Here is a 25,855-nt window from a genome sequence, read left to right as displayed (position 1 = left end):
GGGGCGTAAAATCTACTGTGTCTTCTCACCCCATCTAACTGGTCACCGAGCTTAGTTATTTCTATTTTGTTTAATTCTCTCAGATCTTTACCTTTCTCTTCACCCTACAACTACTGCCTTGGTTCAGCCTCTATGATGTCAATTTTACACCTGTACCAACTGCTGATCAGAAGCTTCAGTGGTTTTCTCAGTTATTTAGCTAGAGATGGAGCAAAATCCATGTTCTTTCTGTAGGACCCATTGAGCACCTGTGAGGGGCAAAAGAGGGTGACAACGTGAGAGTTTCTCAGGGGGCTGCGGTTCTTAGGACTGGGTACTGCATAAGAGCAGGACCTGCTTCTGGAAAACAAAAGTGAGTCCGGTTTTGTGCCCGTGAAGTGTGGGAGGAGGGAATGTCTGTGGACCTGAGTGAGGCCAGCCGCCTGGTGCAGGCGGGTTTCTGGTAGCATTTTCTGCTTCTGTCTCTTTTTGAATCCCTGCTTCATCCTTCCCGCTCTCTAGAGGGCTCCGCACAGGTCAGGCGAGGTGACAGATTTTCTCTTTCAGGGCTGACCTGAGCCTGCAGAGCCCCTGTCTCTGGTTTCAGTCTCCCCCCACCATCTCCATCTGCTTCACAGCCAAGAAAGAAAGCACCGTGGGGCCCAGGCTTCCTCGGGATGTATTTGAAGTGCATGCAGAGCCCCTTCTGCTCTGGGGCCTCAAGGCAGGTTTGCATCACTCGGCGTTATTTTCCTAAGAGAATCGGTGGGCAGCTTGGGGACCAGCCACCTGTCTCTGCAAATGTGGCTCCACCGTGCCACTGAGGACCTCAGACGGTTTCCTGGACGGAACATGGGGGTGAAACTTAGGGCACCTCTAAGAGTGCGCTGTGCGCTGGATTCAGCTAAAATGCCGTAGACTTTAAGCTTGAGATCCTGCATCCCTTCCGACATAAGCAAGAAGACACCAACATATCTTGCTGAAGTCACACCCAGCCCACATCCTCCCTGTCCTCCCACTGGAAATCCTCTTGTCCCATCCGCCCTGCTCCCACCCATACCTCAACCAGTCACTGCTTCCCAGCAGCCGTTTGCCTTTCATATGTAAATGGAGGATATATGCATATATAATAAATAAATATATATCTTAGATATATAATGCATAAATATGTATGAAGCATATATATACACATATACCATATATGTATATAATGCATGTTTTAAGGGAACAAGAGTGGAGAAAAAGGAGACCCCTTTGAGGTAGGAGATGACGGAGGAATCAGTGTTAAATTGTGTACACACATACAATCATAAGTATGTATATGTGAATGTATATTTTATTTTACTATTTACAGAGTATTTTTATGATCCCATTTGACAATTAAAACATCTTTTGAAGGAGGTGATAGTACCATCCCCGTTTCACAAATAAATGAATCTGTAATTTCACAGAGGTCAGAACTTGGGCAAGATCACATAGCCAGTCCGTGACAAAATTGAAGTCAAAATGTAAACTTCTCGCCCACGCCCTCTTTTGCCCCTACGACATTATGCTGCCTTTCTGCATAATTTTTAACTCTTTAAATCCGTAAGTTGTTTTCGAAAATGAATCATGAACTACTTGGTGGTGTATTTTTCAAATCTATTTCTATGGAAAAAATGGGATGCAGTAGAATGATATTAACCAGGAGCCAAAGACCTGTTCAGCCTCAGTCCAGACTGTAAACATCAGCCCTCATCTAAGAGCCTGGTCATGGGGAATCATTTCCAATGTGGAACATGACAAAAACTCATTTACTGGACATTAAAGCTCCAGAAATGCCCGTGTTATCTACTATCAGAGATTCTGTCAGCAAAAGATAACCACTATTGTCACCCTAAGATGATACATTTTTAACCAAAAGGAAATATATTTAAGCCTCATTATTTACAGATTCTGTATTTATAAATTTATCTACTCACTGAAATATATTTGTAACCCTGAAAGTTAATACTTGTAGGGCTTTCATGGTCGTTTAAGGGCGTGTGCAGAGTGCTGAAGTATTAGAGTCACTCCGCACGCACACTCCCAGCTGAAGTCGAACGGAGCAAGCCTCTGCCTTCTTGTCTTAGCTCTCACACTGTTACCAAGTGTCCTTTTCACGGTCTATTTTATGCTACCTTGTTCACATTTTTGTGATTTTGTTGGTGATTTTGCTGCTTAACGTGGTCCACAACAACACCACCAAAGCGGTGTCTAGTGTTCCTGACTGCAGGACTGCTGTGATGTGCTTAACAGAGAAAATGCATGCATTAAGTCAGCTTCATGCAGCATGAGGGACAGTGCTGTTCAGTTATGTGTTAATGAATCAACAATTTGTATCAAATAAGGTTTCTTCAAACAGAAGCACACAGACAACAAAGTTATATATTGATCAGTTGTTAAAAATGTTATGACCAGAGGCTTTCAGGAACATAACCTGACATTTCCCCCAGGAGCAATGACTCCATATTTGCTAATGAGGTGTTGCTGGGAACTTTCTTTTTTTAACATTTTTATTGGAGTATAATTGCTTTACAATGGTGTGTTAGTTTCTGCTTTATAACAAAGTGAATCAGTTATACATATACATATGTCCCCATATCTCTTCCCTCTCGCGTCTCCCTCCCTCGCACCCTCCCTATCCCACCCCTCTACCTGGTCACAAAGCACCGAGCTGATCTCCCTGTGCTATGCGGCTGCTTCCCACTAGCTATCTATTTTACATTTGGTAGTGTATATATGTCCATGCCTCTCTCTCACTTTGTCACAGCTTACCCTTTCCCCTCCCCGTGTCCTCAAGTCCATTCTCTAGTAGGTCTGCGTCTTTATTCCCGTCTTGTCCCTAGGTTCTTCATCACCATTTTTTTTTTTAGATTCCATATATATGTGTTAGCATACGGTATTTGTTTTTCTCTTTCTGACTTACTTCACTCTGTATGACACACTCTAGGTCCATCCACCTTGCTACAAATAAGTCAATTTCATTTCCTTTTATGGCTGAGTAATATTCCATTGTGTATATGTGCCACATCTTCTTTATCCATTCATCTGTTGATGGGCATTTAGATTGCTTCCATGTCCTGGCTATTGTAAATAGAGCTGCAATGAACACTGTGGTACATGACTCTTTTTGAATTATGGTTTTCTCAGGGTATATGCCCAATAGTGGGATTGCTGGGTCGTATGGTAGTTTTATTTTTAGTTTTTTAAGGAACCTCCATACTGTTCTCCATAGTGGCTGTATCAATTTACATTCTGGTGTTGGTGGAAACTTTGAAGACTGTAACTATTGCAAATAATGAGAATCAACTACGAGTAATTTTGTGTGTGTTTTTTTTTTCAATCTATGTTTCTTTATCATGAGTTACTTCTAAGAAGCAAGTGCTTAATAAAATCCAGGTCTTGTTATTTCTATTTGATATATTTTTTAAATACTGAATAACTCATAGACTCCCAGTAACAACATCAGTTGCCTTATAAGCAAAATTAATATGCACCAAGCATGCAGGTTCCAAGCACCAGCCCAGGTGCTAGAGATTCAAGGGTGGAAATGCCAGACATCATCGCTGTTCCCGGTGGTGTACACGCCTGTGAGGGGAGCAAACCCTAACAAAGAATCACACAAATAAATAAAAGAAATTAAGTTGTGCTAAGAACCAAAGAGAGAGAACAAGGATCAGAGATAGAAATCCATTGAGAAAGAGCTACTTTGAACATGAGTAGTCAGAGAAGACCTCTAAAGGTAAGCTATCAGTTGATCAGGCAAGAATGACAAGGGATTAGCCACGTCACATGTAAGACTGGGAGGACCATTTCAGGCAGGGAAAACTGACAATGCAAATGTCTTGAGGCTGGAAAGAAATGTAGCCAGTTTAAGGGAGTGAACGACGGCCAGGCAGGTGTTGGGAAGCAAAGGCAGAGAGTGGTGTGTAAAGAGGTAAGACCTTTCAGTATTCCTGGATATAGATATTACTGCATATTCAACTGGTGTGCCCACCCTTTATCATAAATATTTTATTTCCCTTTATTTGTCTACACAGCTGAGGAAAGTACCTCTCCAGTGCATGCACCAAGAATTCTAAAAACTCATTCTCCTGCCAGACACCACGTCACACACAGAGGTACCCTTGGAGAGAGCCAGGGCATGGGCACTGCCTCTCTGCCGTGGGTGTTCCCAGTTTTTAAAGACAGTATTTGCGAAAATATGTTTTTACTCATGGCTGATACAAAGGCCCTTAACCTTTTTTTAGTTTTGTAATCTTACCCTTTTTTTCTTTTTTTGTTTGATATTATTTCTCTTTGAGTCATACAAAGAAAAAAAAATCACTTTGGTTTAACGTGTTCCTCTATTTTTGTTGCAATAGTGTCTGTCTTACTGAATTATTTGATGAAATAAGAAGCTTCCAGGCACCAAGCAGCATGGCCCAGGCCCCATAGCTCTGTGTGTGTATCTGTGTGTATGTGAGAGCTACTACTTTCTATGGGCTTATTGTGTGTCAAGCATTGTAGTAATCATCTTTATACATTCTGTCAAACATACACATACATATACCTTTGTATATACATTATGTACATATACATAATAACATTATGTCTAATAATAACTATACAAGGTTTTGTTACCCACCTTGTAGAAAATGAGGTCTATTTAGTAACAAACTTGACCAATGGTAAGTGACTGAGAAGATCTGGCAACAAAATCCCAAGCACTGTTCTATCCATCTTAAGATGCACTCACTTGCACTGACAGATAGATACTGTTGATCATAATAAACAAGTATCCATCTATTGATATTCTAGGAAGAGTTTTGGGCATTAGTTTCCCCAAGTAAAAACTTACCACAAACTGGGTTGCCTAAAACAACAGAAATTTATTTTCTCACATTCTCGAGGCCAGATGGTGTTGTCAGGATTCTACTTCCTCCAAAGTCTTTAGGGGAAATTCTCTTCCTTTACCTCCTCCAGCTCCCAGTGGCCGCATCTCTCCAATCTCTGCCTCTGTGGTCACATGGCCTCCTGCTTTTGTGTCTGTGTATCTTCTGTGTGTCTCTTAGGATGACACCTGTCATTAGATTTAGGGCCAACCTGGGTAATCCAGGGTGATCTCATCTCAAGATCATTAACTTCCTTGCACCTGTAAAGACCCTTCTTCCAAATAAGGTCACATTCCCAGGTTTCAAAGATGAGGACATGAACATATCTTTTTGGGGACCGCCTTTCAACCCATTAGATTTTTAAACATTTGTCAACCTTTTTAAAATTCCTTCCATATTTATTGGTCCATGCAGATTAATTGCCTCCTTAAATCAATTTAAATCTATGTTTTCCTAGAAAAAAAGCAATTCCTAGCTTTTCAGAAATATTGAACAAGATACACATACACATATATTTCTTATAATTAGTTTATTGTCCTCAGAACATGTTGTTAAATTCTTATAATTGATTCATTTTTCTTCTTCTCTTGCTCAGTGTTACTGGTCAAATACATAGATTTTCATATTAGAAGTTTTTCTTCACTTTTCTGTTCTGGGTTTTATTCTTGTTGACATTTCCTAAACTACCTCTTCTTAAAATACTGTATTCTAAAGTAATTCTCTTATTTAGGGTCAGCAAATAAGCAAGGAATGCCATTCCTCTATCATTTTACTTTATTTCTCTCAGTTAAATCTACTGTAAAAAACTGATACCCTTTAAATTGGAATTTGCAACAAATGAAATCTGTTTTCTTCCTTTGAACTTGGACCCCCAGCCCAGCCCCGTGCAGTCACAGGAACCTTTATCTCTGCCTTGAACCTTCTCACCTCATCTCACCAGAGGCATTGCTAACATCTCCATTTATTAATTTCCACTAACAGCCCAGAACTCAATTAACATAATAAGCATTTCCCATCTGCGCTGAGGGGGCTTCTCATCACAGGCTGAAAACTAGCTTCTGTACCGGAAAGTCACTGGGAATAATTAGAATGGACATGTGCGCACCCCCCAGCCTGATGTTCCTCCTGCCACGGGGTGTAGTTAGCAGGTTGTGCAAACTTGGCTGTTGTCACTTCTGCACAAACTCGATCCTACACCCGGAAGAAAGCCTCTCTGGATTTTGGATACCAGGTCCTATGATGAGGACTTGTATGGGATGGTTGAGAAGTTGATGGTCACCTGCGGGGAGGGTCAGGCTTGGTGCTGACCAGCTGAGTCACCTGTTCCCATCTCTTTCCCACTTGGAGTTTTAGGATCCTCATCAGGAAAAGGAAAGAGGGACCACAAGGGAGTGAAGGCTTTCCCCAGCCACCTGGGAAAAAGCGTGTAAAGCCCTGAAGTCTGAGGGACTTCGGGGCAGAGTCAGTGCCCAGATGCAGTGCAGTTTCTTCTTGGGTGCATTTACTGCCACTGACTCTGGCCCGGCAGCTCCCAGCTCCTACCCTCCCTTCTGTGGAGCAGCTGCTCTTTCTCCGCAGCCCTGAGGGTTTTCCTCGACCCCCTGGACCTCCTCTGAGGAAGATGCCGCAGTCTTCTCCCGACCTGCATCCTTCCCACCTCCCCATCCCTGCTTCCCAAGCCTACCCCGTCCCTCCTCCTCTCCTAGTGTGCTCACCTGGATGTCTCAAAGGAACCACAACTCCAGCTTCAAAACCAAGACTAGTATTTGCCCCCCAGTCTGATATTTTTAGTGTTTCCCATCTCTGAATGTTGCCCAGGACAGCAATCTAGAGATCTTCTTTGACCTTTCCTTCTCTCCCATACATAATTCCTCAGAATGTTCTGTCAATTTTGTCTCAATTCCATCTATTTCTTTCTGCACTCTCTATAGATTCCTAGCCTAAGCTCGATCCTTTTTCGTCAGCTTTCTAACTAGCCTCCCTGGATCTACACTGGCTTCCTCCATTCAGTCCTCCACGCGACAGCTAGAGTGGTCATTCTAAATGTATTTTGGATCCTGCCTGACACATCAGCATCCTCCTCCCTCGGCTTGCACCATGACACGTGACCTCGGGACATCTTCCATCCTCCGGCTCCCACCTGCTGCTCCTCTGTGTTTTCTCTTGCCCCAGACTTCTTCCAGTTCCTTGAAAATCTGTGTTTCTTTCTGCCCTGGTTATCGGTCAGGCAACACCCTCTGCTTGCAATGATACTCACAGGGTCCCCTTATGCTTCACTTAGTTATCACCTAAGAATCTTAGCTTAGGATGACTTCTTCTGGTCATTCCCTGACAAGTCTGTTTTATATGCTCCCCCAGAACTACAGTCATTTCCTTTGTCTATATTAGGCATCTGTTAATGTGAACTTTTAAGTAATATCTTTCACTCCCCAGGAGTTCCATAAAGGTGGGGACAATATCTGGTTTTGGACCCTGTTCAACTCAAACCTGGCCCATCATAAGAATTTAAGAAATACTTATTAAATTATTATACTCCAATATCATCTTACTTTTAAAAGAAATGTCAGGGATTTTTTTGTCACTTGGTGTCACTGAGTCATATCAAACAGCCCTGCACATATATGTTATAAAACACTGAAAGTAAGAATACTGGGTGTGGTGGGAAGGTTGGGAGGCATTTGGTGTGGTTTCTGAAGTAGATACTGGAAAAATACATGGCAGGATGAAATTTAGAGACAACTCGACCCATCAAATCTCTGTCACCGCATAACAGTATTCCTCTCTAAGCTTCAGTTACTTCTTCTATAAAATGGAGAGAATGCTACAAGAATTAAATGACAGACAACACTTCCTGGTATATAATAGGAGTAAAGTTAGTTTCACACGGGAGACAAGATAGTTCAGTGTATCTCTTGGGTCCAACGTCACTGTGATGGTGGGGAAAATGAAATCAGTCCATTTAGTCTCTAATTTCTCTGTGGAAGAGGTGGGAGAAGATTTCATTTTTGAGATGCACTACTGGTGAAGAGCACACTTTTTACATTACATAGTTTGGCATCAAATTTCAGGGCTGACATTTTATTTGAGCGTCATTGTCACCCAGATCTGGTCTACCTTATATATTTCTACTTGTGAACTTGGATGGACAGTGCAGCTGAGCTTAAGTTGAGAAAGGAAATAGAAACAGTTGGTCAGCTTAATTCAGAGCGGGCTTTGTGGGCAAACTTCAGCAATGTTTGATCCTGACCTATTTCACAAGTATGTGGCACTAATATCAAAGGGCTATTCATTCCCAACGTCCTGGTCGACAATGCCCAGGCTTCTGAGTACAAAATTAATAATTAATAAAAGCAGAGTGTGATTGAAGAATGTTTCCATGGAGGTGACTGTAGGGTTTTCTTATATCCCAGAGCCCTTCTGACCTAAATGAGGAGAATAGCAGCCTGGCTGATACAGCATCTGGCAGGTAAGATGAGCAGCACAACAAAGGAAAGAATGAAAATGCTGGAGAATGTTTGCTAGAACCCTGCTTCCCCAAGTTTTCATGTTATGAAATATATAAAGAATAGTAATATTTGTAAAATATACTTTAAAAAAAGAGTAAGGCCCAGGCTTTCCTATCTTGAATGTAAAGAGGGATCAATATCTTAGCAAACCTGTATCCACCGTAGAGAATCAGGCTGGGAAGCTCTGATCTGAAAGGAAGAGAGCTCTTCTCTGGGGCTGTTCTCTGACTCCACCATCAGGGAGGAAGAGAGAAGATATAAAATTATCAAGTTTGAGAACATTCACTGAGCCCTATTTCTAGGTGAACAACAGTAGCATGAAGGCTTTAAAAATGCCATTATTGGAGGAAAGACTCTTGCTTCCTGCTGGCTGTCTTACTCTCCCTTAAATTGGCCTCCTTCCATCATGGAGAGGTGAGAAATCAAATCCAATGTTGGGAAGGGAATTAGGGAAAGAACAAAGAATCTCCCTCAACCTTACATCGACTGAAACAAAAGAAACCTCTTTGTGCCACTGTAACTCATTAGGTGTTTGGGGTTGAAGCCTCATCTAATCACAAAACTTGCCCTTTTTCAGTGCCAGATCAAATGTACCAGTGGATGGTCCAGCAGCACTGAGGCTAGAGACCCGTGTCCTCATCTCCTCACCAAGCTGTGCCCTTTGTGAGTACACTCATCATTGGTGTGGAAGGACACAGGAGGAAGCCTGACACCTATGTAACCTCAGCCTGACTCAGGGAGTGGCCTGATGTGATTGCTAATAACAGGCTCCTTCAAACTGTGAGCCCGTAGGATGCCACTGTCACTGTCAATCGCCACTGGGGTTTCATAGCTTGGAGAAGATAATTGCTGTTCACTGTGCCTATTGAGCAGACAATTTGCTGGCAGACAAGGAATTGTGGATAGACCCTAGCCTTGATTATACATATAATACTTTTTTCTTTTTAATTACAATGGTCTTCTTTGAGCCACAAGTGGCACTTCTGTTATTATCCTGCAGGAGGTTCCTCTGAGTCACCCTCTAGGACAAGGGCTTGTACTGTGTGCCGACCTCCCTGTGTGGGGAGTGTTCTGTGCCTCCAGCTTCCAGCTTTCTCCAGGCACCCAACAATAAGGTTCTGTGCAAGGCTTGTTCAGTTTGTTAAACCAGGACAGTAGGGATTGAATTAGAGGAAAGCATGTGTTTTCAGAAACAAAAAAAAATAAAGGTCAAACTTGGGTCTTCCAATCCATTCCCTTCAAAGCAAATAGACACAGTAACAAAGGTCTCTCTCTCTCTCTTTGCACATGTGCACACACGCACACACACACACACACACACAGACCACACTTAACGGAAGCAACATTAAAATTGCTAGAGAGCCTTCTACTAATTTCTGCGACATGTTCTGAAGCTTTAGGTCATTACACTCGTCCTTAGCCTATAGATATTTCATTCTCTTTCCCTCACATGTAATTTCAGTAGGTGTATTCTAAGTATACCTCCACACATTTCTATTTTTAAATTCCCACAACAATCCTATGAGGTGAGCGTCATTCTTCCCATTTTAAAAAGCCTCAAAAAGGCTTCATGACACCCCTGAGGTCACGTGGCTCATAGGTAACTGTCCTAAAATCCAAGTTCAGTGTTTTCCCGTTTCACCGCAGCTGCCTGTCACAGCAAAGCTCCATAGCCTCTATTCTGAAACCACACCCATGACACTCTGCAAAACCCATGCAAATGTGGGGTTCCCTGAAGGCAAATGTCTCCAATCCAACAATCCTACCCTTCTCAGACATCTCTTTTGGAAATGCACATCCCTCCTTAGCAAGGATGATGGGCTTGCATCCTCATATCTGCATTTTCCCTGAGCATGTGTCCAGCTTCACCTGTAAATCCTCAAATACCTCTGAACCTAAGAGCAAAGCCCCACTCTCTCACAGGCCCGAGTGGGCACCAACATGCTTACTGACCTCATGCTTGGGGTGACCACATTATTTATTATCTGAAAACGGGCTCTGAAGAACAAGAGGCTCTATAAATCACTATACTAGGACAACAGGTAAAAACAGTAACACTCCTGAGCAGGTGGGAAAACACAGTCATCTTACTCATAAACTTAGTCCTCTGTCCAACACCATTAGCCTAAGCCATGGGTTTAGAGCCTTTAAAGAGAGGACAGGCACATGCTGGTAAGTGTCCCTCATGTTTTCCCTTTGTCCACCAAAACAGTAATACACTAAACTTCAAGTGGTGTTGATCTAAGAACATAGGACATTTTTACAGATTCAGTCAAAATTCATATATGTGCACACACATGCACACACACACACACATACACACTTGGCTCTTCAAATCACCTTCAAGTTCAAGAAAAGTGCTATACCTAAGGCAGTTGGTTTGGATTGTTAGACAATCATCAATAAAACTTAAATGGTCAGGGAGGAGATTTCAGATTTTGTCCGTTGAGGAAATCACATATAATTTTGTGACCCCAAGACTTCCTGTGGAGTTAATGTCTTGGTCATGCATCCAGGGCACCTTTAAAGACTCCAGGTGCCCTGTGTCTGAGGCAGGTTTGGAAAGATTTGCTTGCACACCATTTGTTATCCTGCCTTTGAATATGGGAATAAACAGGCTGAGCCCAAATGTCAATCATTTCTTTTAAAGATTTCATTTTCACAAAATTCACTGACTTATTAGAAAGAATTCTGGCAGTGAGAGAGTAAACTTTTTTATATACATTGCATGGAGAAAACAAAACTGAATATAATTATTTTTGTCAATTCCAAAACATACTTCAACAAAATCAAGTTGAAATATTTTTCCATAATATTTAAAAGAGAGTGATAATAGCACAAGAATGGAAAATAGGTCAGTTCCCAAGATAGAGTCCAGATAGACTCCATAAGTTTTGGTATGTGATCAGCTGTGGGGAAAGTAGAAGCGTTCTGTAAATGATGTTTAAAAAAGGATAATTTTCAATTTGGAAAAAAATGAAGTTACATTCCTCTCCTCCATCTTCACCTCCTCCTGGCCCTGCCTTTAGCAAAGAGTGGCATGGGCGCTCACTGCTCTCATAGAGTCTGTTCGTGATCTGGAGAGGTTCTCAGGACAGACCAAGGGTGTGGAATTCCTCCTGAGTGACCACTGCAGAGGGCGATTGCCAGGACACTAAGCCCTTCCTCTACCTGGAGCAAGGAGCACATGGTGCCCACACGAAGGCAGCTGAGGCTCCAGGATTTTTAAGTAAAAGGGGATTCGGTGGTTTTGCCTTGAAAATGAGTCATCCTTGGTGCCCTTCTTTCTATGACACTCATAACCTAACCATCCAGAATCCCTGTAGCTCTATGAAACTTATCCAGAATATGACTACATTTATCAGCTCTACTGCTCCTACTTGGATCTAAGTCCCCATCACCTGAATCCTGGCAATGGCCTCCTGATCAGTCTCTCCACTGCAGTCCTTCCCCCCATTGATTCCGTTCACCCAACCAAGGACTTGCAGATTCAACAGCTTCCCTTGGCTTCCCGTCCCTCTCAAGTGCCAGAGACAGTCCTTAGAATGGCCACGGGCTCTTTCAGACATGCCCCTGCTCCACCCATGGGAGGTCTCTCTGACCTCATCTCTGACAATTCTTCTCCGCACTCTAGTCCAGCCACACTGGCCTTCTGGCTATCTTGCACATCTCAGGAGCACCCCAACTCAAGGCTTTTGTACTTGCTGTTTGCTCCAACCTCTTAACAAGCATGGCTTTCACACATCCCTCATCAGACCTCTTCTCTAATAGTGTGTGTGGAAATGATCTGTGTATTTATTTGTGCTATTAGTTAAAGTCACGCCCTTCTGCCCCCCACAAAAATGCACAGAAGTCTTGGATATAGCTTCATGGATTTCAGAGAACCCTAGAAACTGATTCACATAACCCCAAAGTTTCAAACTGCTGCAGTAAAGCATTACGAAATCATAAAGACAACTACAGTCACAGAAACACATACAGGTTTCCTGCGAGACTGTCTGAAGCCTTGTCCAAAAGTACACCACCCTCACCCTCATAATGAAAGTCCATAGGAAAAATCTGACTCACTCCCCAGAAACTCCTTAGAGACAACTTTTCTGAAATACCTGAATCAATAGCAACCTCAGTGATTAGGTAATCCTTCTCAGTGTAAGTCTACCTTGTTTCCAAATAAATTGTCTTTTTCAGTAGCTCTCTGCAGCTGAGCAAATGCTAAGACCATTGGGGAAACCTATTACCTGGCATTAATGGGGCTTGAAAAAGAAGCCGGTACTGTTACTAATACCCTCATTCTGGACTCAGAGATAAGAGCACTTGCTACGCGGAGCTTTGTTATAAGTGAAATTTCGCATCCTGGCTGCAGATAAGATGTCCCTGGTTGTTGAAAGCATTCCCGGGCTTCCACTGAACATGTGATGAATGGAGCAGTCTGTGCTGCAGAGTCTGAGAAGCTGTCTATCACCCTCTTCCCCGACTCTCACTCACCTTTCCTTTTTTCATCTTCCCCAGGCCCTAAATCAACAATAGTGATGACTCTTCTTCAACCTCCGTAAGCCCAGCCTGTAGGCCAGGACACTCATCATAAAGTTGTTCCACGTGAGGCTCACTCCCCGTGCTCATGCAGGAGAGTCCAATGCCAGTCTCTGCATGCCGCCTCGAGCCAGGCCTCACTGTGAAACAACCAGAGGGCCCAGACCAGAAAAAGTGACCATGAACTAAAACACTAACCGACTACAGGATAGTACACAGCAGATGTGATTAAGCAAATTAAACTGCATGTGTCCCCACTGCGATCCATGCTGCCTTATGAGACTTAGTTTGATATGCACAAGAACAATATTCCCAAGAAGCAGTTCTATCGAAATGAATTCTCATCTTTTGGTTCCTGCACTCCATCCTTTTCCACATCCACTGGCCTCTAAGCCTGTCTCCTTCCCCCTCTCTCCATCCTTTCAAAAGCACCCACTACTCAGCTCCAAAGTGTGTCTCACGCCACGGTGTGTTGGTGGACTGCCACAGGATGGCCGTGCAGGGCTGAGGTCCATGATCGAGACTCCCTAGAGAAGTCCCTTCACCTTTCTCAGGGGTAACTGGGTGCACCTGCAGCCTGTTCCTTTACTATAGCCCTTCTCCTACTGTGCTGTATTCACTTTTTACACCCTCCTCATACACCGTTAGATTGAGAACCTCAAGTTAGAGACCATCTCAATCATTTTATCCACAGGACCTAACTTCTCCATAACAGTTTCTCAATAATTGTTTATTTTGTGGGTGAATGTGTATCCAGTTATTTAAACTCAATGAGGGAACAAGTATAAAAAGCTTGATTTCTTTCCTCACTCAAGCAGCCTCTGCCGGGTCACAGTTCTACATGATGGTTTTAGGTAATTAAGAGTCAGAGTCAGCTATTTTAAAAGACCAGGGTTTCTACACCAAACCTTCACACTGACATCTTCCTGCTTCTCTCTTGCCATCCCTGGTGGCCCTGGGTCCTCTGCTCAGCAGCTATCTAACTGCTGCTCCTTCGTGGGTGTGCTGTGGGCTCTTTAGAACTGCCAGATCCCCCCGGGAGTACTGGCAGCCTGGGCTGATCTGTACCTTCTCCCCTGAAGCCCACAGGAGGCTGGGAGCTGCCCTCCAGCTGGGGATTGGGTCCGTGAATCGAGCTGGTTCCAGCTGGTCACCGGTGGGCAGTCTCTGTTTCCCAGTGGTGATACACGCCTCCTGCCATATCAGGATTGTGAGGACAGGCCACCCACTGCTCCCAGACGTCCTGTCCTAGCATGCCTGTAGGCTCTGCCCCACTCACGCCTGCAATTCTCCAGGCGTGATGCAGGCAGGCAGACCTCATTCTCCCCACTGGCCATCTGTATTACAGAGGACACAATTCTTGCCTCTAAAGTACTTCACTCTGCTGGAGCACCAGGCATTATATGGGCCATAATAATGCACTGTGATGCACCTAATGATAGATATATAAACATGGGGTGCTTTGGGAGATCATGGAGGAGCACCTAACCATGACGGGGATCCAGTCAGGACACGCTGGCTGCCAGTGTATCGAGATGCTTTATACAGGTTGACAGTAACCACTTCTGCCCACCCTACGCCTCCAGCCACACCTTCCTTTTCTCCTCAGCCTCCCTGGGGACCCCAAATCCAACAACTAAAGTTACATTCCTAGCGGCGGGCCCTTGGGACCCCGCACCAGCACCAAGGCCATGGTCTTTTCTGATTATTGGGCTCCTGTGCCTAAGTGTCTGTAAAAGATTTTGGATGTCACACTTGTACCTAATCTACCTTGAGGGGTTAGGGAGTGTGCTCATTTTCTATTATCACAGATTTAGCAGCTTAGACAACACACATGCATTCTCACATTTCTGTAGGTTGGAAATCCAGGGTGGCTCAGCTTAGAACCTCGCAGGCTGAAAGCAAGGCGTCATGGGGCCACATCCCTTTAGGAGGCCTGGAGAAGAAGAACATGCTTCCGTGTTCATTAAGGTTGCCAGCAGGACGGAGGTTCTGGCTTCCTGGCTGGCTCTCAGCGAGGACTGTTCTCAGGTTCCAGAAGCCACCCACGATCCTCAGCTCGTTGCCCCCTCTCTCCATCTTTAAAGCCTGAGACAGCAGGGCAAGTCCTCACACTTTGAATCTCTTTGACCTCCCCTCTGGCCTCATCTTTCCTAATTTCCTCATCCACCACATCCGACTCCAGCCAGAGAAATTTCTCTGCTTATAAAGCACAAGTGGGCCCACCTAAAACATCCAGGCTAACCCCCTACCTGAAATCTGTAACACAAATTACACCAATTCCCTTCACAACAGTACATAGAGTAGCATCTGAATGAATGACAAGGGCACAGATATCTTGGGGGAAAGGGGCATTTTTATTTATTTATTTGTTTGTTTGTTTGTTTGTTTTAACACCTTTATTGGAGTATAATTGCTTTACAATGGTGTGCTAGTTTCTGCTTTATAACAAAGTGAATCAGCTATGCATATACATACATCCCCATATCCCCTCCCTCTTGCATCTCCCTCCCACCCTCCAATCCCACCCCTCTAGGTGGTCACAAAGCACGAGCTGATCTCCCTGTGCTATGCGGCTGCTTCCCACTAGCTATCTATTTTATATTTGGTAGTGTGTATATGCCCATGCCACTCTCTTACTTCATCCCAGCTTACCCTTCCCCCTCCCCGTATCCTCAAGTCCACTCTCTATGTCTGCGCCTTTATTACTGTCCTGGAAAGGGGCATTTTTAGATTTCTGCAACAACAAGGAGTTCTCTCGCAGGGGCTAAAGTCTAACTTGAGATCTGAGGACAGGAGGTAGGAGGAAGATTTGGAAGAGGGTGCCTCAGATGAAGCCAGAGGAAGCCCAGTCCTCTTGGAGCTCCGACACTAGTTTAATATGGGAAGCAGGCCAGGTGACAGGTGATGGAGGGATAGGGTGGGACCAAGAGCAAAGGCCACTTTACAAAGAGCCCGGCAGCCTACCCGAAGGATCTACTCTTCATCATCAGCCTCTCCCCATTGGTTTGTTGCAATCTTTTTCCCATATGTGGGATCATTTTCTCTAGGTGTGTGATTTCAATCTATCAAGCGCACAGTTAGAAATATTTGTTCCTCTTCTATGTTTTGGAAGATTTTGATTAGCAGAGGTGGAGCAAAAAGGCTCTGCTTAGTTCTCAGCCAACCAAGAAATCTCAAGTGCTTTGATAAGTGAGCTTTGATTATCCTGATCACACCCAGAGGCAGTGCCTGCAAGGGTTAACTCTATTAAATTGTCAGATATTTGAGATTATTCACATCTTATGGGAGGCCTAGAAAGGTGAGAGACTTGCCTAATTTTACACAGGAAGAGAAAGAGTGAATTCCAATCCCAGTGGCCCTTTGTTATTGAGGGAGGAGTGTAGACAGTAAATGAGAGGTATAATTTTCTTCTGATTTTCTTTTTTGGCATCTATCCTTCTACTCTTATGCCTAATTGGATTTATTTATGTTTTCTTTCTACTTGTTTTGCTTAATTAGATCAGCCAGTGTTTTATACCTTTTATAATTTTCTTTAAAGAAACAACTCGTTATTTATATACTTCATGTTTCTTTTTTTCTAATTTATTACTGTCTGCTTTTGTCTTAAATGCACTTTTCCACTTTCTTTTCATAAAGTTGATATTGTTCTCTTACTAATCATGTGGGTTAAATGTTTTATTTATTATCATTATGGCTTAATAAAAATACTTAGGGCTATAAATTTAACATGGCATAAAATATGTATACGTCTCAATTACTCATACATAATACCCTCAACACTATAATTTTTAAATTAGTCTGTAATTATTTTTTTAATTTCCTCTTCGAATCAGGAGTTGTTTCAGGGGCTATTTCCATATTTTAAAACATCTAAATGATCAAGACTTCTGTTTGTCCTTTTGTTATTAATGTTTTAATTTCCCCATTTTTGAATTATTTATTTCTATTCATCTTTTAGTTGGCTAGGATATGTCTTTAGATTATGTTTGCCAAAAATAATTTCTGAGCGATTTATTTTCTATGTTTCTAATTACTACTGTTGCTTTTGCACTTCCTTGTGTTGGTTTTCTATTGTGGTGTAAGACATTATCACACAGACAGTGGCTTAAAACAAGCACCATTTACCATCTCACAGCCCCTGCAGGCCAAGAGTCTCTGCCTGGCTTCACCCAGGGTCTTAAGAGGTTGCAGTCAGGGGTCAGCCAGGTAAGGGACTCATCTGAGACTGAGGTCCTCTCCAGGTTCACATGGCTTTTGTCAGAACACATTTCCTTACAACTACAGAACTTGCTTCTTTAAGGCCAGTGGGAGGAACTCTCCAGGAAGGTCATAGCCCTCTTTTAGAGGTCTTCGTCTGATTAATTCAGATAACCTCCACCCAGATAACCTCCCTTTTGATTAACTCAAAATCAGCTGATTTGGAAACTTATTTATATCTGCAAAGTTCCTTCACCTTTGACATGTGCTATAGTCTAATCGTTGTGGTAGCATCCGATTGTACTTACACCCTCCCTACACTCAAAGGGAGGGTTGCACCAGATGTCATCTTAGAATTCTGCCGACCATTTCCATTTTAATATGTCTTTGTCTTTTCATCTCAGTTTGGTCTCTTCCTTCGGTGCCTTGCTTCATTTTTATAGATTCCATAACATCTTCCTGAATGTTGAAGGGAATGCTTATCCCTGACTAAGAGGCTGTCTCTCTTCTGACCCTGGCTGGGTCCCCCTGTCTCTCACAGGCCTCCTGATTCCAGCCTGTACTTCCTACATGGCTCTTATTCAAATATGACCTATGGAAAAGAAGCTTTCATGTTTTAGATTTTATCTTACTCTTTCTAGATAGTCTTTGGTTATTGCTTATAAACTACTCCAAGTTCCCTTTAACCATGTTGCAGGCTTACCTATTTGGTCACACACGCATATGAGGTCCTTTCTAGTAATATAGGCAGACAGGTGAGAGTTTTCTATGCTTCTATAAACTCCCTATCAGTTATAAGGGAAGTATATCACTACACCAAATTCTGCCACGTGTGTGGACATTTATTATGCAAGCACAGAGCAGCATTATTGCCTATGCTCCAAACTCGATGGAGTCCCAGCTCTCTACTTTGCACTCTACTAGTACCTTGCATTAAAAGTTTATACAGTACAAAGCAACAATATTCTAACAATAGGAATGGCCTGACTACCAGATGAACCCAAGTTACTAAGAGCCCTTTTAACTAATAATTGCACACTTATACTTAGGAATTAAGCTGAGGAGCCATCCCTAGTGATGAAGACCAGAGGGCTCCTTAGCTCCTTAAACTGAGTTCATATAAGGAGGGAGGTTGTCCTAGACAATTCATTATCTTGAACACCACATATTTCACCAATAAAGACACTTTTTGACTTTTCTTTCTAGTAATGGAAGATTTGGTAATTCAAACTGACCTACTCTCTGTGAAAAACTAGAAAAGCTGGATATAATATTAAACAACACAAGGCTGCTTGGTGTCACTAGAAAACTTATAAGAAAGTAAAAATTGCTGGGCCAAGGTAAAATTGAAGACAAACTAGGGGTGGGGGGGTTAAAAGATACAAACTACTATGTATAAAATAGATAAGCAGCAAGGATATATTATACAACACAGAGACTATAGCTAATATTTAATAATAACTATATATGGAGTAAAACCCTTAAAAATTTTGAAAAAAGAATAGAAAAAGTGGGAGCACTCCTGTAACTCATTTTACGAGGCTCATATAACCTTAGCTCCCAAACTTGACAAGGATAGAAAAAATATTATAGACCAATTGCACTATAGAATAAATATGCAAAAATCATAAATAAATAATATGAAATGAATACAGTGAAGTATAACAATGATACTACATGACTATCAAGCTAGCTTTATTCAGAATACAAGATTGGTTTAATATATGGGAATCAATTATTATAATTCATCATAATAAGATAATCAATGAGAAAAATCAGTCATCTCCAGAGATGCAGAAAAAAATTTATAAAATTTAGCAACCTAAGAGAAAGAAGAAAGAAAGAAAGAGAGAGAGAGAGAGAGAGAGAGAGAGAGAAAGAAAGAAAGGGAGAGAGAGAGAGAGAGAGAGAGAAAGAAAGGGAGAGAGAGAGAGAGAGAGAGAGAAAGAAGAAAGAAAGAAAGAAAGAAAGAAAAGAAAGAAAGACAAACAAAGGGAGGAAGGAAGGAAGGAAGGAAGAAAGAAAGGAAAGAAGGAAGGAAGGAAGAGAGAAGGAAAGTAAAGAAAAGAAAGGGAGAAGGTGAGGGAGGAGGGAGGAAGAAAGTAAGGAAAAAAACCAAATGAGACAAAAACATATTTGAGCAACCAAGGAGAAACCCTGATAATGGGTTATGAGGGAAACATTAATAGTGAATAAATATTGTGCTTATTTAGTTATTGGTTGAAAGCCTGAAGGAAGATAAGGATGGCATCTTTTATTCAACTTGTTACTGGAGGTCCTTTTCTAGGTGAAAGGAAGGGAAAGAAAATAAAGTTATACTATTTAGGAAAGAAACACATTAAACACAGGTTTACAGAGGCAAAATGATTACTTACATAGGAAATATGGAAGAGTCTACAGATAAAATATTAGAAGGAAGTAAGCCTAATGAGGTATTAATATAAAGTGAAAACATAAAATCAATTTTATTTCTATGTATTTGCAATCAGAAAGTAAAAATACAAATTTTAAAGAAAAGGTACAATTAACAATAAAATAAAAAAATTAATACTTAAAAATGTAATAGAATGTATGAAAGCACCAAAAAAATCAAAAGAAACATTTAAAAACCAAGATACAGTAAAGAAAATGATAAACATGAAATAATATGAAACATATTAAGTAAATAAAGATACAATAAAAAAAAAAGAGATTCTAATCGGGAGATATACCATGTTTATAGACTGGCAGACTCAACATTTTAAAGATGACAGTTTTCCTCCAAAGATCTGAAAATTCAGTGCAATTTCAACCAAAATTCAAACAGGATTTATTGTGGAACTGAAAAAGCTGATTCTAAAACATGCATGACAATGCAATAGGCCAAGACTATCCCAGGCACTTTTGAAGACCAAAGTGGAAAGATTTACTCTAAAGATTGTCACAATGTATTATACATGTACAGTAATTAAACCAGGGTGGCATTGGCACAAGGACCAATGGACTAGAAAAGCACACCCAGAGACAACCTATACATACACGGATGCTTGATTTATGTTAGAGGTAAAACTACAGAGCAGAGGGAAAAGAAAGGTCATTTCAATAAACAGTGCTGGGGCCATTTCTAACAATAAATGAAATATGATTTTATCTCATACCATACATAAAATAAATAGACTCAACAGTAAAAAGCAGAAAAGCTTCTAGAAGACGACCTAGTGTAGCATATTCCTGGCCTTGGGTAGTGAGTAGTCTCTCTTTTTTTCCCTCGTTTGTTAGCTTTATTTTATTTTTTAAAAAAATTTTATTGGAGTTTAGTTGCTTTATGATGTTGTGTTAGGTTCTACTGTACAGCAAATTGAATCAGCTATACTTTTACATATAGTGAGTATTCTCTTAAGTAGAACGGAATAAGCACTGACCTTAAAAGAGAAGGATGAAGTGGTCTACATTAAAATTAAAATTTGATGTTAATCAAAAGAGACCATAAAGAGTTAGAAAGTGAGCCACAAATCCAGAGATTTTGCTGAGCATTGAACATATCTAATTATGAAAGGACTCACATCCATCACATAGAGAGACTCCTACAAAGCTGTGAGAAAAGGGAAGACAGTGGGAGATTAAGATGGTCAAGAGACTAATGTGTAAGGCTGGTCCCACTGGCTCCTTTTTTTTTTTTTTTTTTTTTTTTTGCGGTACGCGGGCCTCTCACTGTTGTGGCCTCTCCCGTTGCGGAGCACAGGCTCCGGACGCGCAGGCTCAGCGGCCATGGCTCTCGGGCCCAGCCGCTCCGCGGCATGTGGGATCTTCGTGGACAGGGGCACGAACCTGTGTCCCCTGCATCGGCAGGCGGACTGTCAACCACTGCGCCACCAGGGACACCCCCACCGGCTCCTTTTTGTGCTGTGCACGTGCCCACCGATAGTGATTTTAAACCTTCCATTGCTTCTGGTTACCAGTTTGCCATGCTCTGGAACCTTCTTTTTTAGACCCTTCTCGTCATCCTGTCTTCTTAGCACACTGGGAGTCACTGGAAGCCCTGCTAACACCTAGAAGCTTTTTTCTCCTTCCCCTCTCACCTTCATCTAGCATGTTACTCCGTGGGACATTTTCCAGCTTTGACTCCCGAGCAAAATTCCGCTTTTAAGAGTTTCTAGCAAAACCTTTTCTCTCTTGAAATGCTATTGTCTCGCCATCAAATTTTAAAAGTCTGGTATGAAACTTGACGCTGAGCGAAGGCTCTGGGTGGTGTTTGTTGTCTGGGGTAACCAGCCAAGACTTTGGGCTTAGCGCTTGTGACAAAATGGCTGAGGGAAAATACAGGGAGTGATATTTCAAATTACTGCGGTGCTACATTTATTTCATGGACTATGTGCCATAAAATGCCATTAGCCTGCTTTACTTCCAAGCTGAAAAACGGCAACATTTGGCCTCATTCCCCCGACTCTTGTTGTCTGCAAAGTCCACGGGAGGAATGCAGCACCAGATACAGAAGTTAGTAGACCCAGTTTCAATCTTGGCTTGGCACTTGCTGTGCATATGGCAAGGTACTAGAACTCTGTATCTCAGCTACTTCATCTCTAAAACAGTGAGAATAAAATCCACCTCCAGGACCTTTTATGAGGACTGATGATCTAATGTACTGTGTAAAACTCCTGGTCCTTCTATTGTGTGGGACAGGGAGCATGGATGCCTCCCATGGGCAGCCCCCCAGTTGGTCCTGGTGTGCCCACCTTGAGGATGGACTTGATTGCCTCCCACCCGACTATACAAAACATTAGCAAGTCATGGAGATGTGTTGAAAATTTCAGACAGTTTAAAATTTTATTTTATTGAAGTATAGTTAATGTACAAAGTTGTGTTAATTTCTGCTGTACAGCAAAGTGATTCAGTTAGACATGCACACACACACACACACACACACACACACACACATACTTTTTCGTATTCTTTTCCATTATGGTTAATTACAGGCTACTGAATATAGTTCCCTGTGCTATACAGTAGGACCTTGCTGTTTATCCATCCTGCATGTAACAGTTGCATCTGCTAATCCCAAACTCTTAATCCATCCCTCCTCCACCCCCCTTCCCACTGGGCAACCACAAGTCTGTTCTCTGTGTCTGTAAGTCTGTTTTTGTTTCATGGATAAGATTATTTATGTCATATTTTAGATTCCACATGTAAGTGATATCATATGGTATTTGTCTTTCTCTTTCTGACTTAATTCACTTAGTATGGTAATCTCCAAGTCTACCCACGTTGCTGCAAATGGCATTATTTCATTCTTTTTATATGGCTAAGTAGTGTTCCATTGTGTGTGTGTGTGTGTGTGTGTGTGTGTGTATCACATTTTCTTTATCCATTCGTCTGTCAGTGGACATTTAGGTTGCTTCAATGTCTTGACTATTACAACTGGTTCTGCTACAAACCCAGGGGTGTATGTATCTTTTTGAACTATGGTTTTCCCCAGATACATGCCAGGGAGAGTGATTACTGGATCATAAGGCAACTTTATTTTTAGTTTTTCGAGAAACCTCCATACTGTTTTCCATGGTTGCTGCACCAATTTACATTCCCACCAGCAGGTAGGAGGGTTCCCTTTTCTCCACACCCTCTCTAGCATTTGCTATTTGTAGGGTTTTTTTTTTAATTAATTAATTTATTTATTTTTGGCTGCGCTGGGTCTTCGTTGCTGTGCGTGAGCTTTCTCTAGTTGTGGCGAGTGGGGGCTGCTCTTCATTGCAGTGTGCGGGCTTCTCATTGCAGTGGCTTCTCTTTGTTGCAGAGCACGGTCTCTAGGCATGCGGGCTTCAGTAGTTGTGGCTCATGGGCTCAGTAGTTGTAGCTCGTGGGTTCTAGAGTGCAGGCTCAGTAGTTGTGACGCACGGGCTTAGTTGCTCTGCGGTATGTGGGATCTTCCCGGACCAGGGTTCGAACCCGTGTCCCCTGCATTGGCAGGCGGATTCTTAACCACTGCACCACCAGGGAAGCCCTGCTCTTTGTAGACTTTTTGATGATGGCCACTCTGACCAGTGTGAAGTGGTACCCCATTGTAGTTTTGATTTGCATTTCTCTAATAATTAGCAAGGTTGAGCATCTTTTCATGTGCCTATGGGTCATCTGTATGAAAGACAGATTTTTTACGATGAAGCTCAATATCACATGCAGCAGAACTGCTATATCCCCACCACATCATTCTCCCTGCAATCGCTTTCCAGAGGCCAGCAGCTCCATGCACAAACCAACCCCTCCCAACCCTGCCCCCATGAACTGTTGGCAGCATACTCCAAGTTTAGTCAGAAAACTGATCCAAAATCTGAAAATGAGGCCAAGAGGTGGGTACCATGACCTCTCAGTGTCATATGGGGGCAGAGGCCACCCAAAACATCTAGAAATATGTGTGGAGTTTCACTGTTTCCCATCAATTAAAAGCTTCAGACTTGTGAAGATGCATTATAAATGTATGCCCGTTAGAGATGTTAGTAATTTCTCTCTGCTGGAACATATAACCCCAGTTTCTGTGGCCCTGTTGGACATTAACCACTTTTGTACTGTAGCTGTGCCTGTATCTATATTTACCTTCTTAAATACTCTTTGAATCTGGTGTGTTAATTAATTGGTTCACCCATTAATTAATGGGTTCATAAAATCTTTGATCTGTGCTTATTTGTTATTTACTTGAGAACAATGACTTTAACTTTTTGAAAATTATATTTCAATGTCTCTAACTGAACATAAATTTAAAAACAACCTTGAAATTAACCTTCCATTCCTACAAAAGCTGTTTTTCATAGGTTTTACTGATTCTAGCTTTCTTTTGGGGCTCTCCAGAGCTTCCAGAGCTATGGGGGGAAAGTGTTCTCATGATCTTATCATGATCTATTTTCTCTGTCATGTTTGCGTGTCCTACAACATTAAAAGGTTTTCCTTTTCTAAACCCCCTTGTTCCCTGGACTTGTTGTCCCCTTACAGCTCTTTCCTCTCTAAATTGAGATTTTTGCCTGTCCACTCCCCTCTCCCACGTTTGTAGCCTCCACTCTTGCCTTTTGACATTACATGTTGCCAAGTGGCAATGGTAACTCAGAGGGTCACTCACATCATGCTGGAGGCAGAGAAGCACTACACTTGTCTATAAAGAGCTTCTCAAGACAACCCAAGCCTTTGACCTCCAGCTGACATGGATCCAACTCCTAGGAAACAATGTGATACATCAGAGCCACATGAAACAGCCAGACTACAGTCAATGGCTACAGCAAAAGGACATAAGTTCAAGGAATACTTGGGTACCCATGTGATACTCTGCCCTACAGTGTGTGTGTGTGAACTTTGTAACCTGGGTCTGTGGTAGGGGTAAAATGAGTTTTGTGTGTGGTTCAGTCTATCTCTTCAAACATTCTGAATGATAATTAGCTTTGATTTTTACATCTATTCATAATGATAGCAGAGGGCAATGCACAACAGAAAGGGGCTTGCAAGCTTTCCACTTAGCAATTAATTCTATTATTAAATGCTAAGAAAAAAATAAGTGCCTGCCAGCTGTAGCTTTATTATGTTTTCCCAGAAATAATAATGAGAAGCCTGTGGAAGTATATTATTTATTTCTTCTTTTCTCCCGCACCCTTGTAGGAGAAGAAAAATACCCATGAGTGGTTGCTCCTTCCATGCCAAAATAGAATTATTCTGCTATGAGAAGGTGGCTTGGACAGGGCATAAAGACCAAGGTTGGTATATAATGGAACGCTTCTTTGTTTTAGTTTTGTTTATTAATTTTTGAAATGGAGCATCTAACTCTGGGCCAGAACCTATGCTAAGCAAGAAGGGGATTGAAAAATGGGGAGCTTTTGGAGCTTCCTCTACAAGAGGTCACAGCCATGTACACATGTGAATTAAACCAAAATGAGGTGAAAGGTACAAGAGCGAAATAAAGAGTGCCTGGGAGCACAAAGAGAGGGTGGCTGACTTTTGGTGGAGATGTTAATCATCAGTCAAAATGTAGCTATTGAGTAACTTCTGCCAGCATCACACCAGACAAGTAGTAGGTTCTCAAAGAATAGGAACTGACTCCGAGTCTAAGGTGGATTCCTGTTGCAGCCCCCAGCACACTATGGAACAGAGAAGGAGGCTACCTTACCCTCCCAGTTCACACGTCAAATTCACCATACAGGGAGGCAACAGAAAGGTGCCCATTAGTGTTTGCAAAAGAGAAGCAAGGTCAAACTCAGCATTGTCGATAATTTAGCCCAGACAGACTCCAAGAGATTTAGATTACTGTTTAATTGCCTGGGACATGGATGGGAAAACTAGGACATACAGGGAAAAGTGTTGGACTTGACACTCACTGAAATCTGACTTCTTGCATCTACCAGCTGTGTGACCTCGGGTGTATTGCATACCCCTCTGAGCCTCAGTTTTGTTATGTATAAAATGGGTATAAAAATGCCTCTTTTAGAGGAATATTATGAAATTAAATAATATGTGGAAGAATTTCTGGAATACTGTAAGTCTTCAACAATGATTTTTATTTTTTGAAGACTCACATTGCTCTTGTGGTTTAGAAGTCATGTTTGTGGTGAATGAAACTTGGCTTTTCCATACCATGGCCTTATCTGTGAGATCCGTTACATGGGTGCTGCAAAAAAAAATTGTGTTCAGTGAAGACACTCAGGTGTCCACATCTTAAATCTCCTAATTTAGAGTATTTCCTCCTCCAGTTGGCCCAGTCATGAAGGCTTGTAAGGGAGACAAAAATGTCTAATTCTCTCT

General features: G+C 42.0%; 1 long non-coding RNA gene across 1 annotated transcript; it reads left to right on the top strand.

Moving 5' to 3' along the window:
• Nucleotides 1-8,272: 8,272 nt before the first annotated feature.
• On the top strand, nt 8,273-24,798 carry LOC137205737 (uncharacterized). The gene is made up of 3 exons (XR_010934286.1): nt 8,273-8,340; nt 8,958-9,043; nt 24,719-24,798. It is a non-coding gene; the product is annotated as an uncharacterized lncRNA (long non-coding RNA).
• The last annotated feature ends 1,057 nt before the right edge of the window (nt 24,799-25,855 follow it).

Source organism: Pseudorca crassidens, chromosome 14 (genome assembly GCF_039906515.1).
Source record: "Pseudorca crassidens isolate mPseCra1 chromosome 14, mPseCra1.hap1, whole genome shotgun sequence".
Taxonomy (NCBI): Eukaryota; Metazoa; Chordata; class Mammalia; order Artiodactyla; family Delphinidae; genus Pseudorca; species Pseudorca crassidens.
The sequence above is the reverse complement of the archived record's forward strand: the minus strand, read 5'-3'. Positions and strand labels throughout refer to the sequence as shown.